This window comes from Procambarus clarkii, chromosome 3 (assembly GCF_040958095.1).
Source record: "Procambarus clarkii isolate CNS0578487 chromosome 3, FALCON_Pclarkii_2.0, whole genome shotgun sequence".
In the NCBI taxonomy this organism is placed as follows: Eukaryota; Metazoa; Arthropoda; class Malacostraca; order Decapoda; family Cambaridae; genus Procambarus; species Procambarus clarkii.
This window is the reverse complement of record NC_091152.1, coordinates 40,438,138-40,461,035: the sequence shown is the minus strand read 5'-3', so window position 1 is coordinate 40,461,035 and position 22,898 is coordinate 40,438,138.

Sequence of the window (22,898 nt, the reverse complement as noted above, 5' to 3'; positions counted from 1 at the left end):
CCTGGGGTTCTGTGTCCCATCACCATCCTGGGGTTCTGTGTCCCATCACCATCCTGGGGTTCTGTGTCCTATCACCATTCTGGGGTTCAGTGTCCCATTACCATCCTGGGGTTCTGTGCCCCATCACCATCCTGGGGTTCTGTGTCCCATTACCATCCTGGGTTTCTGTGCCCCATCACCATCCTGGGGTTCTGTGCCTCCATCACCATCCTGGGGTTCTGTGCCCCATCACCATTCTGGGGTTCTTTGCCTCCATGACCATCCTGGGGTTCTGTGTCCCATGACCATCCTGGGGTTCTGTGCCTCCATCACCATCCTGGGGTTATGTGTCCCATCACCATCCTGGGGTTCTGTGTCCCATCACTATCCTGGGGTTCTGTGTCCCATCACCATCCTGGGGTTCTGTGTCCCATCACCATCCTGGGGTACTGTGTCCCATTACCAATCTGGGGTTCTGTGTCCCATCACCATCCTGGGGTTCTGTGTCTCATCACCATCTTGGGGTTCTGAGTCCCAACACCATCTTGGGGTTCTGTGTCCCAACACCATCCTGGGGTTCTGTGCCCCATCACCATCCTGGGGTTCTGTGCCTCCTTCACCATCCTGGGGTTCTGTGCCTCCATCACCATCCTGGGGTTCTGTGTCCCATCACCATCCTGGGGTTCTGTGTCTCCATCACCATCCTGGGGTTCTGTGTCCCATCACCATCCTGGGGTTCTGTGTCCCATCACCATCCTGGGGTACTGTGTCTCCATCACTATCCTGGGGTTCTGTGTCCCATCACCATCCTGGGGTTCTGTGTCCCATCACCATCCTGGGGTTCTGTGTCCCATCACCATCCTGGGGTTCTGTGTCCCATTACCATCCTGTGGTTCTGTGCCCTATCACCATCCTGGGGTTCTGTGTCCCATCACCATCCTTGGGTTCTGTGTCCCATCACCATCCTGGGGTTCTGTGCCCCATTACCATCCTGGGGTTCTGTGTCCCATCACCATCCTGGGGTTATGTGTCCCATCACTATCCTGGGGTTCTGTGTCCCATCACCATCCTGGGGTTCTGTGTCCCATCACCATCCTGGGGTTCTGTGTCCCATTACCATCCTGGGGTTCTGTGTCCCATCACCATCCTGGGGTTCTGTGTCTCATCACCATCTTGGGGTTCTGAGTCCCAACACCATCTTGGGGTTCTGTGTCCCAACACCATCCTGGGGTTCTGTGCCCCATCACCATCCTGGGGTTCTGTGCCTCCTTCACCGTCCTGGGGTTCTGTGCCTCCATCACCATCCTGGGGTTCTGTGTCCCATCATAATCCTGGGGTTCTGTGTCTCCATCACCATCCTGGGGTTCTGTGTCCCATCACCATCCTGGGGTTCTGTGTCCCATCACCATCCTGGGGTACTGTGTCTCCATCACTATCCTGGGGTTCTGTGTCCCATCACCATCCTGGGGTTCTGTGTCCCATCACCATCCTGGGGTTCTGTGTCCCATCACCATCCTGGGGTTCTGTGTCCCATTACCATCCTGTGGTTCTGTGCCCTATCACCATCCTGGGGTTCTGTGTCCCATCACCATCCTGGGGTTCTGTGTCCCATCACCATCCTGGGGTTCTGTGTCCCATCACCATCCTGGGGTTCTGTGCCCCATCACCATCCTGGGGTTCTGTGCCCCATCACCATCCTGGGGTTCTGTGTCTCATAAACATCCTGGGGTTCTGTGTCCCATCACCATCCTGAGGTTCTGTGTCTCCATCACCATCCTGGGGTTCTGTGTCCCATCACCATCCTGGGGTTCTTTGTCTCCATCACCATCCTGGGGTTCTGTGTCCCATCACCATCCTGGTGTTCTGTGCCCCATTACCATCCTGGGGTTCTGTGTCCTATCACCATCCTGGGGTTCTGTGTCCCATCACCATCCTGGGGTTCTGTGTTCTATCACCATTCTGGGGTTCAGTGTCCCATCACCATCCTGGGGTTCTGTGCCCCATCACCATCCTGGGGTTCTGTGTCCCATTACCATCCTGTGGTTTTGTGCCCCATCACCATCCTGGGGTTCTGTGTCCCATCACCATCCTGGGGTTCTGTGCCCCATAACCATCCTGGGGTTCTGTGCCCCATCACCATCCTGGGGTTCTGTGTCCCATCACCATCCTGGGGTTCTGTGTCCCATCACCATCCTGGGGTTCTGTGTCCTATCACCATTCTGGGGTTCAGTGTCCCATTACCATCCTGGGGTTCTGTGCCCCATCACCATCCTGGGGTTCTGTGTCCCATTACCATCCTGGGTTTCTGTGCCCCATCACCATCCTGGGGTTCTGTGCCTCCATCACCATCCTGGGGTTCTGTGCCCCATCACCATTCTGGGGTTCTTTGCCTCCATGACCATCCTGGGGTTCTGTGTCCCATGACCATCCTGGGGTTCTGTGCCTCCATCACCATCCTGGGGTTATGTGTCCCATCACCATCCTGGGGTTCTGTGTCCCATCACCATCCTGGGGTTCTGTGTCAGATCACCATCCTGAGGTTCTGTGTCCCATCACCATTCTGGGGTTCTGTGTCCCATCACCATCCTGGGGTTCTGTGTCCTATTACCATCCTGGGGTTCTGTGTCCCATCACCATCCTGGGGTTCTGTGTCCAATCACCATCCTGGGGTTCTGTGTCCCAACACCATCCTGGGGTTCTGTGTCCCATCACCATTCTGGGGTTCTGTGTCCCATCACCATCCTGGGGTTCTGTGTCCCATTACCATCCTGGGGTTCTGTGTCCCATCACTATTCTGGGGTTCTGTGTCCCATCACCATCCTGGGGTTCTGTATCCCATTACCATCCTGGGGTTCTGTGTCCCACAATCCTGGGGTTCTGTGTCCCATCACCATCCTGGGGTTCTGTGTCCCACAATCCTAGGGTTCTGTGTCCCATCACCATCCTGGGGTTCTGTGTCCCATCACCATCCTGGGGTTCTGTGTCCCATCACCATCCTGGGGTTCTGTGTCCCATCACCATTCTGGGGTTCTGTGTCCCATCACCATCCTGGGGTTCTGTGTCCCATTACCATCCTGGGGTTCTGTGTCCCATCACCATCCTGGGGTTCTGTGTCCCATCACCATCTTGGGGTTCTGTGTCCCAACACCATCCTGGGGTTCTGTGTCCCATCACCATCCTGGGGTTCTGTGTCCCATCACCATCCTGGGGTTCTGTGTCCCATCACCATTCTGGGGTTCTGTGTCCCATCACCATCCTGGGGTTCTGTGTCCCATCACCATCCTGGGGTTCTGTGCCCCATCACCATCCTGGGGTTCTGTGTCCCATCACCATCCTGGGGTTCTGTGTCCCATCACCATCCTGGGGTTCTGTGTCCCATTACCATCCTGGGGTTCTGTGTTCCATCACCATCCTGGGGTTCTGTGTCCCATCACCATCCTGGGGTTCTGTGTCTCCATTACCATCCTGGGTTTCTGTGTCTCCATCACCACCCTGGGGTTCTGTGTCCCATCACCATCCTGGGGTTCTGTATCTCCATCACCATCCTGAGGTTCTGTGTCCCATCCACATCCTGGGGTTCTGTGCCCCATCACCATCCTGGGGTTGTGTGTCCCATCACCATCCTGGGGTTCTGTGTCCCATCACCATCCTGGGGTTCTGTGTCCCATTACCATCCTGGGGTTCTGTGCCCCATCACCATCCTGGGATTCTGTGTCCCATTACCATCCTGGGGTTATGTGCCCCATCACCATCCTGGGGTTCTGTGCCTCCATCACCATCCTGGGGTTCTGTGTCCCATCACCATGCTGGGGTTCTGTGTCCCATCACCATCCTGGGGTTCTGTGCCCCATCACCATCCTGGGGTTCTGTGCCTCCATCACCATCCTGGGGTTCTGTGTCCCATCACCATCCTGGGGTTCTGTGTCCCATCACCATCCTGGGGTTCTGTGCCCCATCACCATCCTTGGGTTCTGTGTCCCATCACCATCCTGGGGTTCTGTGTCCCATTACCATCCTGGGGTTCTGTGCCCCATCACCATCCTAGGGTTCTGTGTCCCATCACCATCCTGGGGTTCTGTGTCCCATCACGATCCTGGGGTTCTGTATCCCATCACCATCCTGGGGTTCTGTGCCCCATCACCATCCTGGGGTTCTGTGCCCTATCACCATCCTGGGGTTCTGTGTCCCATCACCATCCTGGGGTTCTGTGTCAGATCACCATCCTGAGGTTCTGTGTCTCCATCACCATCCTGGGGTTATGTGTCCCATCACCATCCTGGGGTTCTGTGTCTCCATCACCATCCTGTGGTTCTGTGTCCCATCACCATCTTGGGGTTCTGTGCCCCATTACCATCCTGGGGTTCTGTGTCCCATCACCATCCTGGGGTTCTGTGTCCCATCACCATCCTGGGGTTCTGTGTCCTATCACCATTCTGGGGTTCAGTGTCCCATTACCATCCTGGGGTTTTGTGCCCCATCACCATCCTGGGGTTCTGTGTCTCATTGCCATCCTGGGTTTCTGTGCCCAATCACCATCCTGGGGTTCTGTGCCTCTATCACCATCCTGGGGTTCTGTGTCCCATCACCATCCTTGGGTTCTGTGTCCCATCACCATCCTGGGGTTCTGTGCCCTATCACCATCCTGGGGTTCTGTGCCTCCATCACCATCCTGGGGTTCTGTGTCCCATCACCATCCCTGGGTTCTGTGCCTCCATCACCATCCTGGGGTTCTGTGTCCCATCACCATCCTGGGGTTCTGTGTCCCAACACCATCCTGGGGTTCTCTGTCCCATCACCATTCTGGGGTTCTGTGTCCCATCACCATCCTGGGTTTCTGTGTCCCATTACCATCCTGGGGTTCTGTGTCCCATCACCATCCTGGGGTTCTGTGTCCAATCACCATCCTGGGGTTCTGTGTCCCAACACCATCCTGGGGTTCTGTGTCCCATCACCATCCTTGGGTTCTGTGTCAGATCACCATCCTGAGGTTCTGTGTCCCATCACCATTCTGGGGTTCTGTATCCCATCACCATCATGGGGTTCTGTGTCCCATTACCATCCTGGGGTTCTGTGTCCCATCACCATCCTGGGGTTCTGTGTCCAATCACCATCCTGGGGTTCTGTGTCCCAACACCATCCTGGGGTTCTCTGTCCCATCACCATTCTGGGGTTCTGTGTCCCATCACCATCCTGGGGTTCTGTGTCCCATTACCATCCTGGGGTTCTGTGTCCCATCACCATCCTGGGGTTCTGTGTCCAATCACCATCCTGGGGTTCTGTGTCCCAACACCATCCTGGGGTTCTGTGTCCCATCACCATCCTGGGGTTCTGTGCCCCACACCATCCTGGGGTTCTGTGTCCCATCACCATCCTGGGGTTCTGTGCCCCATCACCATCCTGGGGTTCTGTGCCCTATCACCATCCTGGGGTTCTGTGCCCCATCACCATCCTGGGGCTCTGTGTCCCATCATCGTCCTGGGGTTCTGTGTCCCATCATCATCCTGGGGTTCTGTGTCCCATCACCATCCTGGGGTTCTGTGTCTCCATCACCATCCTGGGGTTCTGTGTCCCATCACCATCCTGGGGTTCTGTGTCTCCATCACCATCCTGGGGTTCTGTGTCCCATCACCATCCTGGGGTTCTGTGCCCCATCACCATCCTGGGGTTGTGTGTCCCATCACCATCCTGGGGTTCTGTGTCCCATCATCATCCTGGGGTTCTGTGTCCCATTACCATCCTGGGGTTCTGTGCCCCATCACCATCCTGGGGTTCTGTGTCCCATTACCATCCTGGGGTTCTGTGCCCCATCACCATCCTGGGGTTCTGTGCCTCCATCCCCATCCTGGGCTTCTGTGTCCCATCACCATCCTGGGGTTCTGTGTCCCATCACCATCCTGGGGTTCTATGCCCCATCACCATCCTGGGGTTCTGTGCCTCCATCACCATCCTGGAGTTCTGTGTCCCATCACCATCCTGGGGTTCTGTGTCTAATCACCATCCTGGGGTTCTGTGTCCCATCACCATCCTGGGGTTCTGTGCCCCATCACCATCCTGGGGTTCTGTGCCTCCATCACCATCCTGGGGTTCTGTGTCATATCACCATCCTGGGGTTCTGTGTCCCATCACCATCCTGGTGTTCTGTGTCTCATCACCATCCTGGGGTTCTGTGTCCCATCACCATCCTGGGGTTCTGTGTCCCATCACCATCCTGGGGTTCTGTGTCCTATCACCATCCTGGGGTTCTGTGTCTCATTGCCATCCTGGGTTTCTGTGCCCAATCACCATCCTGGGGTTCTGTGCCTCTATCACCATCCTGGGGTTCTGTGTCCCATCACCATCCTTGGGTTCTGTGTCCCATCATCATCCTGGGGTTCTGTGCCCTATCACCATCCTGGGGTTCTGTGCCTCCATCACCATCCTGGGGTTCTGTGTCCCATCACCATCCTGGGGTTTTGTGCCTCCATCACCATCCTGGGGTTCTGTGTCCCATCACCATCCTGGGGTTCTGTGTCCCACAATCCTGGGGTTCTGTGTCCCATCTCCATCCTGGGGTTCTGTGTCCCTTCACCATCCTGGGGTTCTGTGTCAGATCACTATCCTGAGGTTCTGTGTCCCATCACCATTCTGGGGTTCTGTGTCCCATCACCATCCTGGGGTTCTGTGTCTTATTACCATCCTGGGGTTCTGTGTCCCATCACCATCCTGGGGTTCTGTGTCCAATCACCATCCTGGGGTTCTGTGCCCCATCACCATCCTGGGGTTCTGTGCCCTATCACCATCCTGGGGTTCTGTGCCCCATCACCATCCTGGGGCTCTGTGTCCCATCACCATCCTGGGGTTCTGTGTCCCATCATCATCCTGGGGTTCGGTGTACCATCACCATCCTGGGGTTCTGTGTCTCCATCACCATCCTGGGGTTCTGTGTCCCATAACCATCCTGGGGTTCTGTGTTTCCATCACCATCCTGGGGTTCTGTGTCCCATCACCATCCTGGGGTTCTGTGCCCCATCACCATCCTGGGGTTGTTTGTCCCATCACCATCCTGGGGTTCTGTGTCCCATCACCATCCTGGGGTTCTGTGTCCCATTACCATCCTGGGGTTCTGTGCCCCATCACCATCCTGGGGTTCTGTGTCCCATCACTATCCTGGGGTTCTGTGCCCCATCACCATCCTGGGGTTCTGTGCCTCCATCCCCATCCTCGGCTTCTGTGTCCCATCACCATCCTGGGGTTCTGTGTCCCATCACCATCCTGGGGTTCTATGCCCCATCACCATCCTGGGGTTCTGTGCCTCCATCACCATCCTGGGGTTCTGTGTCCCATCACCATCCTGGGGTTCTGTGTCTAATCACCATCCTGGGGTTCTGTGTCCCATCACCATCCTGGGGTTCTGTGCCCCATCACCATCCTGGGGTTCTGTGCCTCCATCACCATCCTGGGGTTCTGTGTCATATCACCATCCTGGGGTTCTGTGTCCCATCACCATGCTGGTGTTCTGTGTCTCATCACCATCCTGGGGTTCTGTGTCCCATCACCATCCTGGGGTTCTGTGTCCCATCACCATCCTGGGGTTCTGTGTCCCATCACCATCCTGGGGTTCTGTGTCCCATCACCATCCTGGGGTTCTGTTTCTCCATCACCATCCTGGGGTTCTGTGTCCCATCACCATCCAGGTGTTCTGTGTCCTATCACCATCCTGGGGTTCTGTGTCACATCACCATCCTGGGGTTCTGTGTCCCATCACCATCCTGGGGTTCTGTGGCTCCATCACCATCCTGGGGTTCTGTGTCCCATCACCATCCTAGGGTTCTGTGTCCCATCACCATCCTTGGGTTCTGTGTCTCCATCACCATCCTGGGGTTCTGTGTCCCATCACCATCCTGGGGTTCTGTGTCCCATCACCATCCTGGGGTTCTGTGTCTCCATCACCATCGTGGGGTTCTGTGCCCTATCACCATCCAAGGGTTCTGTGTCTCATCACCATCCAAGGGTTCTGTGTCTCATCACTATCACTTAAACTTAGAAGAAGGGCAGAGTTGTCAGGGGGAAAGCACCAAGCCACAACAACTATATAACACTGAGAAGAGTTCAGGATAAGGACTGGGGGGATGGGACGGGGTATACTAATGGTGCCCAACCACTTGGTGGACGGTCGGGGGATTGAACACCGACCTGCATGAAGCAAGACCGTCGCTCTACCGTCTAACCCAAGTGGCTGAGCGCACAAGCAGTGGTCCAGGAAAGTTAGATCGTCATCTGTATTTAGTAAAGGGGGAAGTGTTTTACTAATAAGAGGCGCAGCTGATGGATTAACAAGCATTAGCCCATCTTTACCAGCACGGATCTAATAGGGTAATTACACATCAAGTCTTACAATTTTTTTTACCAAAATCGTTACATTACTTGTGGAATAAACCTGCCACAAAATACAACAGAAACTAGGAAAGCTTATTATAAGAAAGTTATATATTATCATCATAATGTAATTAATGCAGGACTCAAAGGTATTTATATAACTGAAGACCAAGACCAGAGTCACGGAATAAAATAATATATATATAAATATATACCAAATGAACTTCCTCTCACACCACTGTGATCAAGAGGCTTGTGATGACCCATATTGACACACTGTGTACTGCCCTAGTTGGTGAGTACACAGTGTGTACAGTACACCTCTCTGTGTACTGCCCTAGTTGGTGAGTACACAGTGTGTACAGTACACCTCTCTGTGTGTGGGAACCGACCTGTGAGATTTATATTTATTTAATTTATATGAATTTATATTTACGTTAATTTATATACTTCGATAGCAATTTGTATAATGATAAGTGGACTGTATTTCTGCAATAATCTCAATCTCACAAATCGATCCTCTACACATTAGGGGGGGTTATTAAATTAATATATATGCAGCCAATCAAACTACAGTAACTACATACATTGAAGAGGTTCCTTATCTTATAGTACAGCAGGTTAGTCCACCAGGTATAACTAGGGTGTAGACACCAAATTATCCTCTTTGAGGTAGCTTCCATATCACCCAGTAACTGGTGCACAAATCTTGCTTCCTCGTCTTGACCTGTCAAAAGTGCGCTAGCTGTGAAGCCAGAATCCTATATATGACAAGCTATATCAGAGAAAACACTATACAGTACATGGAACATTGAAGACCTGGCTTAATTACCTTTAGTTTGAGGCTTCCACGTGCTCTAACCGGCCCACCCTATATAATGCCATTAATGGCCATAAATGAAAGATACATGGGTTTCGGAAAGAACACTTAACTTGAATTGTAGACATCGTGTTGGAGATGGTACCTTTGGTTTCCATAACACTACGTCCAAGTAAAATTAACAGGAGCCGAATTTGCTCCCGTGTGAGCCTCTGGTCTCAATATAAACAATGGCTGTTTAACACTCCATACTATTGACGTTACTGGCCGACATTGTCCAGATATGATAGGAGCTAAATTTGCTCCACACGTCTCGGAGGTGACACAACAATGGCTCCCCCTTCCTCACTGACGCCTGGCCTACTTTGTCCACATGTCAGAAAGTGATAGAAGGGTCACATTTACTCTACTTTAATATTGATAATTAAGTTAATTTATATAAGATGTTTTATGATGGTAAAGTCCAAAGACTAATGTATTTAAGAATAATTCCCAGCAGAATAGCTGGTGAAATATAATGGTATGTGGTGATGATATCCCGTTTTCTTTAGATGGTAATTCCACTACAAGTTACGTTTTCTATGGGTAACTTGTTTATACAATACAGCTATTATCTGTATGATATTAAATGGTGTCGGATTTTCCGACATAATTCCCCAGGGGGCTGCTCACGGGTCGAAGTCCTGTTTAGAACAGACGAACACCGATACTCCTCCTTTGAATTATTACATTAATTTGATGTTAGTAGTTAGTAATCACACATTTGTGTGTCTGTTCGTACAGGACGGATGTCCCGTACTAGAGTTGCAGGGGTTAGAAGTCTAATGCAATTTCATTTCCCTGTCAACTCTTGAAAGGCTAATATTCAAGCCTTATTACATATTATTTAACCCAGAAGACTGAATGTGATCAAGTACTACAGTCAAGTATGATTCAGGGACTGCAGTGAGATCAGTGACATTATTAGATATAACTTGAAGTTTCTTCAGGTAACTGGTCACTGATATATAAACACTGAGGCCCATGGAATACATCTTGATTAAATAATAAATGTATCAAATCAGTCATCAGATTTACTGGGGTTTAATTTAGTTAATTGATTCAGAAGATTGAATAGCTCATCATTAAAGTAAAGTATGGTTCTGAGACTGCAGTGGGTTCAGTGACATTGGTCGCAGTGACTTGTAGCTGTTTTAGGCTACTGTTCACTGATTTGCCACTGAGGCCTCATGAACTCATCTTCAGCTTTAAATGATGATACTAACATCAACCTCTGTTGGTATAGTCAGCTGTAATCTCCTTAGTATAATGCTACTGGAGAAATATAATCAGCTGACAAATTTAGATTTCTATTGGTATTGTTTATCTGCAGGCATAGGTCTCCTCAGGCTTGATACTGGGCCTGAGAGTAATTTACCTCCTGCAGAGTTTAACATGGTTATACCCTGATATTTAGTAGGGCTACCAATGAATTGATGGTAGTAGTCTGTCCCCACAAGGACAGCCATTTGGCATTTGATTTGCTCTAATTTACCTGCAGCTGCTTGATAATAGCTTTCCAGGTCAGCATAATCAACTGTTGATTGTTGTGACAAATCTTCACATTTCTTGATCTGTCTTGTTAAGTGGCCTTTAAGACCTGCAAGGGTTCTTTTCATTCTCCCTGCATTATCCATACTGGCTAGTTGGTGAAGCCTTGTGGGACTAGTACTTGGGCTGCTCATAATACTGAACAAACACTAATGGTAGCCTAGGGTATATTCTGCACTCACTAGGCAATAATCCTACCTCTACTAGAGGTTAGCACTTAAAATTAATACACATTATATATATACAATCATCCACACTAATGATTTGAGTGATAAACCAGTGTCACTGGAAGTACCTTTAGGTTAGCTCTTCTATATCACCCTAGGATGGAATAGACACTAATTAATCACTCAAAGGTGTAATGATCATAAGTAAATTATTATATATACACAACTCAACTCGAGTTGATAAAAATTACACCCAAAATAGGGTCTGGACCATTCATTAATGGTGTTAGGTTGATCAATATAGTACAACTGACTATGGTAATAATGGGACTAGGATGAACGATAATAGTTCAACTAGTCATATCCTACCCTGTTGTGGGTTGGCAATTAGTAAATATTATACTGTGATCACTAGTGCAATATATATTAAATAATTCTCTATTTTGGAGAAATAATATACACAATTATTGATAATAGCCTCTTAATTAGCCTCTATGAAACTTCTAATATTATCTAGAAGTATTAAATATTATTAGTGACCTCGCGAAATAAAGTCCACAAAATTCGTAGATAATCTCTCGCGAAATGTAACACCACGAAATCCGTGAACAATCACGCGAAGACACAGTCACTAATTTGGCTGGCTTCTATATTAGCGCTGTCATTTCACAGAATAACACTCCACCAAATCTGTGGGTGTGCATGAAACCGCTGACGAAGCTGATCTGGGCTGAGGGAGACTCCTGAGCTCCCACGAGGCTTCGCCGCTGTCTTTGACTGGCTTTGTTTAAATAACACTGCACTAGTATATTTAATGAATCCACTGGATAACTGGTTCATCCGGTACTAAGATGACCAAATGTGGGTTCAAAGGATCAAATAATCCGTCATCCGGTTCGAAGATGACCAAATAATGTGGGAACCGACCTGTGAGATTTATATTTATTTAATTTATATGAATTTATATTTACGTTAATTTATATACTTCGATAGCAATTTGTATAATGATAAGTGGACTGTATTTCTGCAATAATCTCAATCTCACAAATCGATCCTCTACACATTAGGGGGGTTATTAAATTAATATATATGCAGCCAATCAAACTACAGTAACTACATACATTGAAGAGGTTCCTTATCTTATAGTACAGCAGGTTAGTCCACCAGGTATAACTAGGGTGTAGACACCAAATTATCCTCTTTGAGGTAGCTTCCATATCACCCAGTAACTGGTGCACAAATCTTGCTTCCTCGTCTTGACCTGTCAAAAGTGCGCTAGCTGTGAAGCCAGAATCCTATATATGACAAGCTATATCAGAGAAAACACTATACAGTACATGGAACATTGAAGACCTGGCTTAATTACCTTTAGTTTGAGGCTTCCACGTGCTCTAACCGGGTCACCCTATATAATGACATTAATGGCCATAAATGAAAGATACATGGGTTTCGGAAAGAACACTTAACTTGAATTGTAGACATCGTGTTGGAGATGGTACCTTTGGTTTCCATAACACTACGTCCAAGTAAAATTAACAGGAGCCGAATTTGCTCCCGTGTGAGCCTCTGGTCTCAATATAAACAATGGCTGTTTAACACTCCATACTATTGACGTTACTGGCCGACATTGTCCAGATATGATAGGAGCTAAATTTGCTCCACACGTCTCGGAGGTGACACAACAATGGCTCCCCTTTCCTCACTGACGCCTGGCCTACTTTGTCCACATGTCAGAAAGTGATAGAAGGGTCACATTTACTCTACTTTAATATTGATAATTAAGTTAATTTATATAAGATGTTTTATGATGGTAAAGTCCAAAGACTAATGTATTTAAGAATAATTCCCAGCAGAATAGCTGGTGAATTATAATGGTATGTGGTGATGATATCCCGTTTTCTTTAGATGGTAATTCCACTACAAGTTACGTTTTCTATGGGTAACTTGTTTATACAATACAGCTATTATCTGTATGATATTAAATGGTGTCGGATTTTCCGACACTGTGTACTGCCCTAGTTGGTGAGTACATAGTGTGTACAGTACACCTCTCTGTGTACTGCCCTAGTTGGTGAGTACACAGTGTGTACAGTACACCTCTCTGTGTACTGCCCTAGTTGGTGAGTACACAGTGTGTACAGTACACCTCTCTGTGTACTGCCCTAGTTGGTGAGTACACAGTGTGTACAGTACACCTCTCTGTGTACTGCCCTAGTTGGTGAGTACACAGTGTGTACAGTACACCTCTCTGTGTACTGCCCTAGTTGGTGAGTACACAGTGTGTACAGTACACCTCTCTGTGTACTGCCCTAGTTGGTGAGTACATAGTGTGTACAGTACACCTCTGTGTACTGCCCTAGTTGGTGAGTACACAGTGGGTACAGTACACCTCTCTGTGTACTGCCCTAGTTGGTGAGTACACAGTGTGTACAGTACACCTCTCTGTGTACTGCCCTAGTTGGTGAGTACACAGTGTGTACAGTACACCTCTCTGTGTACTGGCCTAGTTGGTGAGTACACAGTGTGTACAGTACACCTCTCTGTGTACTGCTCTAGTTGGTGAGTATACAGTGTGTACAGTACACCTCTCTGTGTACTGCCCTAGTTGGTGAGTACACAGTGTGTACAGTACACCTCTCTGTGTACTGCCCTAGTTGGTGAGTACACAGTGTGTACAGTACACCTCTCTGTGTACTGCCCTAGTTGGTGAGTACACAGTGTGTACAGTACACCTCTCTGTGTACTCTGAAGCCTCGTGTTCAGTGCCTTAAGTCTATTGAGATATCATGTTGCAGATGCAACACTGCACTTGAGGGTAGTGACAGGCGAGAGTGTTCATTATCTGCAACACTGTTTACCAGTTGAGAGGGAAGCGGCCCAGGATACATGAGTTGCTCTTGTCAACTCTTTATAGAGCCATGGTGGTGTTATAGAGCCATGGTGGTGGTATAGAGCCATGGTGGTGTTATAGAGCCATGGTGGTGGTATAGAGCCATCATGGTGTTATAGTGCCATGGTGTTATAGAGCCATGGTGGTGTTATAGAGCCATGGTGGTGTTATAGAGCTATGGTGGTGTTATAGAGCCATGATGGTGTTATAGACCCATGGTGGTGTTATAGAGCCATGGTGGTGTTATAGAGCCATGGTGGTGTTATAGTGCCATCGTGGTGTTATAGAACCATGATGGTGTTATAGAGCCCTGATGGTGTTATAGAGCCATTGTGGTGTTATAGAGCCATTGTGGTGTTATAGTGCCATCGTGGTGTTATAGAACCATGATGGTGTTAGAGCCATGATGGTGTTATAGAGCCACACTAGAAAGACAGTATGAACATGACATAGCAAGTAAGGCAAAGACTCAACATAATTGCTGTACAGCCACATGAAAAGGAAAACGACAGTGAAGGAATATAATTGAGGATAAAGGCAGATAGGTTCACTACTAAGGACAAGTAGGTGTGACGTACTCAATAGCGGTCCCCTAACTTGCATACCTTGCAAGGTGATGGAGAAGATTGTGAACAAAGTAGTAGAATATCTAAAGAGAAAGAACTTTGTAACACATAACCTGCCTTAATTCAGGGATGGTAAATCTTGCCTCACATGTTAAATACTGTGACCAGGTGACACAAATCAGGCAAGAAACAGAAGGTTTGACATACTTCATATTTAGGATTGCCAGAAAGCCTTAGCCACAGCACCCTATATGTGACAAGTGCACAATTTGGAAATGCAGGCTGGAGTGAAAGGGAAGGTACTCCATTGGCTAAAGGAGTACCTAAGCAACAGAAGACAGCGAGTCACTGTGAAGGGTGAGGTCTCAGACTGGCGGGACGTCATCAGTGGAGTCCCGCAGGGTTCAGTCCTTGGACATGTACTGTTTTTGATATATGTAAACGATCTCCCAGATGGTATAGAATCGTTCCTCTCAGTTTGCTGATGATGCAAAATTTATGAGGAGGATTAAAACAGAGGATGATAGTAGGAGGCTACAAGATGACCTAGACAGACTGAATGAATGATCCAACAAATGGCTGCTAAATTTCAACCCGAGTAAATGCAAAGTAATGAAACTAGGCAGTGGAAACAGGAGGCCAGACACAGGATACAGAATAGGAGATGAAGTACTTAATGAAACGGACAGAGAGAAAGATCTAGGAGTTGATATCACACCAAACCTGTCTCCTGAAGCCCACATAAAAAGTATTACATCTGCAGCATACGCGAGGCTGGCTAACATCGGAACAGCCTTCAGGAACCTGTGTAAGGAATCATTCAGAACCCTGTATAATACTTATGTAAGACCAATCCTGGAGTATGCGGCCCCAGTATGGAGCCCGTACTTTGTTAAGCACAAGACGAAGCTTGAAAAAGTTCCGAGGCATGCCACTAGGCAAGTCCCAGAACTAAGAGGCATGAGTTACGAGGAAAGGCTGCGGAAAATTCATCTCACGACAGAGGAAAACAGAAGTCTAAGGGGAGACATGATCACTACCTACTAAATTCTCAGGGGAATTGACATGGTAGATAAGGATAAATTGTTTAACACTGGTGGTACGCGAACAAGGGAACACAGGTGGAAACTGGGTACTCAAATGAGCCACAGGGACGTTAGAAAGAACTTTTTCAGTGTCAGAGTAGTTAACAGATGGAATGCATTAGGCAGTGATGTGGTGGAGGCTGACTCCATGCACAGTTTCAAGTGTAGATATGATAGAACCCAGTGTTACGTACCTCTATAAGATACGTAATTAAATAAATTAATATGTACCTTTATAATTGTGTATAAATTACATGTATGTATATTGATATACCTATATGTTCTATGTAAAATAAATTCATGTTACATTGTTGGCGTTAGGCCCAACGTATCGTGGGAATGATTGTTTTATTTCTTTGTGTACTCAGTTTCCCACGGGAACTAAAGATTTATATGTGATCATATGTGGGTAACATAGGTGAATAATAATTGTGTGAACTGTATCTGGCAAATTGTCGTGGGATAGTCCGTTGCTGGATGAGCATGCCATCATTCCCCTTTGTATGTGTATTTTAATTACTATGTAAAGCAATAATTACCTTATTTTTGTTATACCAATATGTATTGACCATTCATTAAGTTAGTTTAAGATTACTCTTGTCACAATGTATTGCTCCATTGTAGAATTAATAAATATTGTATCTTTGACAATTTTTCGTGGGGCAGAAGCAATGATCTTGACTCCCACAGATATGTAGGTCAGTAGCTGTAACGGAACCAGAGAGTTAACATCTTGTGGAGTTAAGTTGTACATTATTGTTCTGTCATAACCATACATATAATAATATTATATTAATTTCTGGGAGAGACAGTAATATTTTAATTTGATATATTTGTGATAAAGTAACCATCTGTACTTATATATGCTATTGAGATTTATGTTGAATATATATATATATATATATATATATATATATATATATATATATATATATATATATATATATATATATATATATATATATATATATATATATATATATAAATTTTATATGTATTCCTTCAGTCCTAAAGGAAAATTTTAACAAAGTGCTCATTACTTATTATGGGGTTACACTGGTGACCCGCTCTTGTGAACAGCAGTTTTAGTAACCCTAGACCTTTTTTAAGGGGGCTTATCACACTAAATTAAAAGTTGTTCAATTTGCTTATAAATTGTTTTATGAAATGGTTATAGAAAGGGCTGCAACTGATCCAAGTTTCACCATCACACCCTAAACAGAAAAGGAGAAAAAAAATACACAACGTATTATGCAACGAATGTTCAACATTTTCAAATAATCTCAGGAAACACATGTGTCAACTAAAATGTCTACTATGTGCTGTAGAAGCACAAACTCTTGTAATAATTGTAATATGTATGTGCAATATATTTATATGTAAATTTTTTTTTTTTTCTTTTTTTTTCTTTTTTTTTGGCCAATTTTTTTTTCTCGTTTGTTATCAAGGGATTTGCATGAAACTTGCACACCTTGCTCAATGGATGCCTATCTGCAAGGGTGCCAATTATGAACGAAATCTGTCGAAGTCAAGCTCAGCTACAGGTGGCCGAACTTGGATCTTTATTTTACTCTGGAAAGTTATTTACAACTTCAAGGCGTTTCTCAGCTTTCATTTATTAATCAATTTACATGCAAATTACACCTTATATGTAGAGTTTGTGCTTCTACAAACCTATTGAGAAATTTTAGTCCAAAGTCCATTTGTTGATTTTATAAAAATTTATAAACATCATATATTGCATATTTCTGGAAGGGTAACTTTGAAAAATTATATTATTGCACTAAACACATTCTTTGATAAAACTGATCAATACAATCTATTATTATGTGTTAGTTTAATATCTGAGTGTTATAGAAATGATTTTAGTTGACACATGTGTTCCCTGAAATTATTTGAAAATGTTGAAAATTCGTTGCATAATACGTTGTGTATTTTTTTCTCCTTTTCTGTTTAGGGTGTGATGCTGAAACTTGGACCACTTGCAGCTCTTTCTATAACCATTTCATAAATAAATTTATAAACAAATTGAACATTTTTTACGAAACCCGTAATATGCCCCCTTAAAGTTGGCTGTTGTAGGGTCACGAGCCGTAACGAATGATAAGTAACACCCAGTAGGCTCAAGAATCTGTACACCATTTGATTGACAGTTGAGAGGCGGGACCAAAGAGCCAGAGCTCAACCGCTGCAAGCACAAATAGGTGAATACAAATAGGTGAGTACACACACACAAGACGGGACACCACGAGCGTAGCTCTCATCCTGTAACTACACTTAGGTAATTACACACATACACAAGGAAAGGAAGGAAAACAGAGGGGGCGTATACAGGAAGTGACAAGGAAATCTGCGAGGCACTGAATGCCAGTTTTCATGGAGTGTTCACTACCGAGCCTGAGCAGCTCCCATTGTTAGAAGTGATTACCCTAGATGAAAGACTATCAGATATACAGGTGACAGCAGGAGAGGTAATGAAACAGTTGACAGCACTGGATGCCTCTAAAGCAGTTGGACCAGACAAAGTATCACCGTGGATACTAAAAGAAGCAGCGCAGGCCCTCAGCGTGCCTCTGGCAATGATCTTTAATGAGTCACTTATGTCGGGAGAATTGCCCAGTTGCTGGAAGAAGGCAAATGTCGTAGCGATCTTCAAGAAAGGAGATAGGGAGGGTGCACTTAACTATAGACCTGTATCATTAACAAGCATCCCCTGTAGAATACTGGAAAGAATAATTAGGCTACGACTGGTTGCACACCTGGAGAACGTTAGGTTTGTTAACTAACATCAACATGGGTTCTGGAATGGGAAATCGTGCCCAACAAACCTTTTGGAATTCTATGATAAAATAACGAGGATAAGACAGGACAGAGATGGTTGGGCAGACTGCATATTTCTGGACTGCCAAAAAGCCTTTGATACAGTACCGCACATGAGACTGCTGTTCAAACTCGAGAGGCAGGCGGGGTTTGGGGGAAAGGTCCTAGCATGGATAAGGAACTACCTAATAGGAAGGAGCCAAAGAGTTAAGGTAAGGGGCGAGAAACCGGACTGGCGAACAGTAACGAGTGGAGTACCACAAGGATCGGTGCTGGGATCAATTCTGTTTCTAGTATACGTTAACGACATGTTTACAGGAGTAGATCCTACATGTCAATGTTCGCAGATGACGCACAGTTGATGAGAAGAGCTGTGACAGATGAGGATTGCAGGATCCTCTAAGAGGACCTAAACAGGTTGCAAAGATGGTCAAAGAAATGGCTACTGGAGTTCAACACGAGCAAATGTAAAGTTATGGAAATAGGACTAGGAGATAGGAGACCAAAGGGACAGTACACAATGAAGGGGAACTGCCTACCTGTGACGACGCGAGAAAGAGACCTGGGTGTTGACGTAACACCTAATCTATCTCCTGAGACACATATAAATAGGATAACGACAGCAGCGTACTCTACACTGGCAAAAGTTAGAATATCATTCAGAAACCTAAGTAAGGAGGCATTTAGGGCACTTTACACTGCCTACGTGAGGCCAGTCTTAGAGTATGCCGCCTCATCATGGAGTCCCCATCTGAAGAAGCATATTAGGAAACTGGAAAAGGTTCAGAGGTTTGCAACAAGACTCGTCCCAGAGTTACGAGGGATGGGGTAAGAGGAGCGCCTGAGGGAACTGTGCCTTACGACACTAGAAAGAAGAAGGGAGAGGGGGGACATGATAGGATCATATAAAATACTCAGGGGGATTGACAGAGTGGACATAGACGAAATGTTCACACGGAATAGTAACCGAACGAGGGGACATGGGTGGAAGCTGGAAACTCAGATGAGTCACAGGGATGATAGGAAGTTTTCTTTTACCGTGAGAATAGTGGGAAAATGAAATGCACTTAAGGAGCAGGTTGTGGAAGCAAATACTATCCATAATTTTAAAACTAGGTATGATAGGGAAATAAGACCATAGTCATTGCTGTAAACAACCGATGCTCGAATAGCGGGATCCAAGAGTTAATGCTCGATCCTGCAGACACAGTTAGGTGAGTACAATTAGGTGAGTACACACGCGCACGCACGCACGCACGCACTGAAGGAGAAGGGAGGGAGAAGCTGAAACTGAACCTCGCCGAGGCAAAACGTTTAAATGAGAGCAGGAATGAAGAAGAAATCAATTCTTTTTTCTACAAAGTGATAGGGGTAGGCAGACCAGTAAAGTGGTACATAAAGGCAAACCAACAAAATCATTAGAGAGAGGGGGAGTGAAGAATAAGAAGAGGGGGAACAAGTTCCTGAAGATTGCATACGCCAACATAGATGGAGTAAGATCGAAGATACTGGAGTTAAGTTATGTAATACAGCTGCAGACACCAGACATTGTTGCACTCACGGAGACAAAACTTGAAGATGTTATTTTAAATGAGGTCATATTCCCAAGGGGCTACTCAATTTGGAGACGGGACAGAAAAATTAGGAAAGGCGGTGGCGTTGCTGTGCTGGTGAAAGAACACCTAAAGGTGAACGAAATAATGACTGCCAATCCACAAGAAGTTGACATAATAGCACCAGAGATCTGCCATGAGGATGATAAACTAATGATCATAAACGCATATAGTCCACCACCAAGCAGCACATGGTCAAAGGAGGAGCTAGATAGTAAACGAGGTCTTATAACAATAATGAGAGAGATCATAGCGAGAGCGGATAATGATAGATCACGACTGTTGATAGTCGGCGACTTCAACTTGAAAGCCATAGACTAGGAAGCATATGAAGCTAAAACAGAAGATTTTTGGACCTGTAAATTTGTAGACCTCATCCTGGAAACATTCTTGTATCAACATGTTAAACAAGCTACGAGGATGAGGGAAGAGGACGTTCCCTCCATGCTAGATTTTATATTTACCAGGAAGGAGGAAGAGATATTTGATATTCAGTACCTTCCTCCCTTGGGTAAAAGTGACCATGTCTTTTTGGGAATAAAGTATGCAATGCGTTATAATCTGGAAGAAAATAAGAGGATTGATGCAATTGAAAAACCTGACTTTAGGAGAGGACATTATGGCAACCTTAGAAAAATTTTTAGTGAGTATAATTGGACAGACTTGTTGCTAGGCAAGGAAGTGAATGAGATGTATGTCAAGTTTTGTGAAATATATGATAAAGGCACAAAAAATTGTATACCAAAGCAGAGATGCAGAACTAGGAAACAGGATTGGTTCAACAGAAAGTGCGAGAGGGCCAGAGACCAAAAAACACAAAAATGGAATCAATACAGGAAGAGGCCAAACCCCCAAACATACCAGCGATACAAAGATGCGAGAAACAACTACACGGCAGTGAGGAGAGAGGCAGAAAGAAATTTTGAAAAAGGGATTGCAGACAAATGTAAAACAGAACCAGGTCTATTCTATAAATTCATAAACAACAAATTACAGGTAAAGGATAATATTCAGAGGTTGAAAATGGGAAATAGATTCACGGAAAATTAAAAAGAAATGTGTGAAACATTAAACGAAAAGTTCCAAAGTGTGTTTGTACAAAATGAAATCTTCAGGGAACCAGACACAATAAGAATTCCAGAGAACAACATAGAGCACATAGAGGTGTCTAGAGATGAAGTGGAAAAAATGCTCAAGGAGCTAAATAAGAACAAAGCAGTTGGTCCAGATGGAGTTTCACCATGGGTTCTGAGAGAATGTGCACCTGAGCTCAGCATTCCACTTCAACTGATTTTTCAGGCATCCCTGTTTACAGGAGTTGTAGCTGATATGTGGAAAAAGGCTAATATAGTTCCAATCTACAAAAGTGGAAGCAGGGAAGATCCCCTTAATTATAGACCTGTATCCTTGACATGTGTAATAGTCAAAATATTGGAAAAATAATTAAAACTAAATGGGTAGAACACCTGGAGAGAAATGATATAATATCAGACAGACAGTATGGTTTTCGATCTGGAAGATCCTGTGGATCGAATTTACTCAGTTTCTATGATCGAGCAACAGAGATATTACAGGAAAGAGATGGTTGGGTTGACTGCATCTATCTGGACCTAAAAAAAAGGCTTTCGACAGAGTTCCACATAGGAGGTTGTTCTGGAAACTGGAAAATATTGGAGGGGTGACAGGTAAGCTTCTAACATGGATGAAAAATTTGAGGGCAGTGATCAGAGGCAATGTATCGGACTGGAGAAATGTCACAAGTGGAGTACCACAGGATTCAGTTCTTGCACCATGATGTTTATTGTCTACATAAATGATCTACCAGTTGGTATACAGAATTATATGAACATGTTTGCTGATGATGCTAAGATAATAGGAAGGATAAGAAACTTAGATGATTCCCTTCATCTTGCTTAGATGATGCCCTTCAAGATAACCTGGACAAAACAAGTATATGGAGCACCACTTGGCAAATGGAATTTAATGTTAATAGATGCCATGTTATGGAATGTGGAATAGAAGAACATAGACCCCACACAACCTATATATTATGTGAGAAATCTTTAAAGAATTCTGATAAAGAAAGAGTTCTAGGGGTGCTTCTAGATAGAAAACTTTCACCTGAGGACCACATTAAGAATATTGTGCGAGGAGACTATGCCACGCTTTTTAACTTCAGAATTGCTTTTAAATACATGGATGGCGATATACTAAAGAAATTGTTCACGACTTTTGTTAGGCCAAACCTAGAATATGCAGCGGTTGTGTGGTGCCCATATCTTACGAAGCACATCAACAAACTGGAAAAGGTGCAAAGACATGCTACTAAGTGGCTCCCAGAACTGAAGGGCAAGAGCTACGAGGAGAGGTTAGAGGCATTAAATATGCCAAAACTAGAAGACAGAAGAAAAAGAGGTGATATGATCACTACATACAAAACAGTAACAGGAATTGATAAAATCGATAGGGAAGATTTCCTGAGACCTGGAACTTTAAGAACAAGAGGTCATAGATTTAAACTAGCTAAAAACAGTTGCCGAAGAAATATAAAAAAAATCACTTTCGCATACAGAGTGGTAGACGGTTGGAACAAGTTAGGTGAGAAGGTGGTGGAGGCCAAGATCGTCAGTAGTTTCAAAGCGTTATATGACAAAGAGTGCTGGGAAGACGGGACACCACGAGCGTAGCTCTCATCCTGTAACTACACTTAGATAATTACACTTAGGTAATTACACACACACACACACAGAAGGACGCCTGTGTATCGTCAATTACCATAAAACAATAAATTCAACATATCAAAGCCAGCCGCTTCAATCAAACACCCGTCAAACACCTCTATCAGAGACCTGCTAATTATTTTTCACGTATTAACTGGTCCATGATTATACTCGTCACTTCGACACATATTAACTTTAATCCTGAATTAATACTTCATAATCGGTGCGTATGAGAGAATACATTGTGTGAGTAATACGTATTATATGTACAGAGGAAGTTTAAACTGATTATT